Here is a 2061-nt window from a genome sequence, read left to right on the forward strand (position 1 = left end):
TCTTGGAGCCATAACCGTGCTTCAGTGGTTTGAGGTATATTATAATAAACTCACGTTGGGGTCTCAACGGCCAAATTTTCCTGACGTAAATCCTAAGGAACCCATCTGGGTCGCTATCGGGCGCTATCACAGCGTACGAAAATCAGCGGCCCATTATTTAAGCGAATTACATGACCTGTGCGTAGACATCTAATGCCACATACCTCCACAAACCTACCAACAAACTGTCGGATATCTGATACGCAAAATTAGTGATGCACTTCGTTCAAAAGACGGATAAATAAGCAATTAACCACGTGGTCATAATGTTTTGGCTCATCAGCGTATTTTAAGCGACAAAGCAGCTCCGATCACAGCAGCTCAGAAGATTCAAATTCACCAAGCACTAATAAAAATTCTGCACCCTCATATCAAAGTCAAACACTCAGAATTCTGAAACTAATAAGGATGAATTATTACAGACCTATTACTCACTAGAGACAGTGAAGAAGCTTTCTGAAGTGAAGAATTTATTGGGCACCAGAATCACAAGAGATCGCAAAAAGGGACTATTACAATTAGATCAATCCCATAATATAGAGCAAACATTAAATAAATAATTGCAATCCACTGTCGACACCTTTGGGCAGCAATCAAGAACTTACACACCATATGGGCACCAATACAGAGGCATAAGGAAAGTCATAAGACATATTCCCTACAGAAATGCTTAGGTAATTTGATGCGTCGGAGTTGGGAACCAACCTGATCACAGTTACATAATACAGGCATGATTCACTGTGAGGCAGTAAAAGGAATCATGAGATACTTGAGAGGGACCAAGGTCCTGAAACAGCAGTCCTCTACGGAAGAGAATCAAGGCATCACAAGATATGCTGATGAAGACTGACCAGGAGACAAAGTAGACAGGAGGTCGGTCACCTGGTTTCTGTTTAAATCACAAGGAGCTGTGATTTCCTGGAGCAGCGAGAAGCAACACACAGTACATTTACCAACTACTGAAACTGAGTACATGGGCTTGATCTCAGCTCTGGCTACAGAAGTTAAAAAAGAAAGTTTTCCTATGCACTGAAACTGATCCCTTTTAAGTTTATTGTGATAACAAAGGTGCAGTTGACTTAGCCAAAACAGGTGACCACAATGAATGAACAAAATACATAGATATCAGACATCATTTTATTAGAGAAAAAATAGATCTAGCCCAAGTACAGCTGAACAAATCCCGATTGAGCAAATGCTCACTGCTGCACAAGAACAACACACTCACAAGAATAGACATACTAAATTATAAAGCAGTGTGTGGTGATAGTATGAAGTTTTTCATTAAGAAGCACTGATTCTTTAGGAGTGTTAGAAATGAGTATCTGTGCTCTTGCTGTAATACATGTTCTTTGCCATTCATTTCTGTGTCTGTTGTTTATTCTCGTTCAAAAGTTTGTTTTAAATGCTATGTATGTGCATTAGTACAGTAAAACGTTTCTTGTATGCTACTTCAAACTGTGATTGCTTTTTTTTCGCTTTACCGACTGTTTAAAAAAAAGAAATTTCAAAAACGACAGAGATTTTAATTTCTTAAACGGCAGTTGAAGGGGGGGTTTGCCATGTAACAAACGAATACAATTGATGCAATAGCTGAGCTAACAGTATGGATACTTTTCTGCTGGGCTAGCTCCCCCAATTAAGTGTCAAAGAAGTGTCAGTGAGAACAGTAATACCTCGGACTTACGTGATAGGTAGGGTTGAGTAAAAACCATGTAAGTGGAATTGGTGGGTGTCGGGGCGCAATTTTACATATAAATACATACAAATTATGTTGTTTTGGATCAGAGACTAATGAAAACAACGTAATTTACAAGAGAAATGTTTAATGAAATGCTGAACAATACAACAAATTATGTTACAGTACATTGTAATCATTGCAACAATGGAAACCGAAGTCATTGTGATACAGAAACTCTAACAATGTCATCAGATGGTTTTTCTTAGCAGAAATGTACATTTTGTTGGGGTCCATTTTTTAAAAATTTGTAACCCTTTTTCTATTGAACTGATGTCTTCTGC

This window comes from Schistocerca nitens, chromosome 2 (assembly GCF_023898315.1).
Source record: "Schistocerca nitens isolate TAMUIC-IGC-003100 chromosome 2, iqSchNite1.1, whole genome shotgun sequence".
In the NCBI taxonomy this organism is placed as follows: domain Eukaryota; kingdom Metazoa; phylum Arthropoda; class Insecta; order Orthoptera; family Acrididae; genus Schistocerca; species Schistocerca nitens.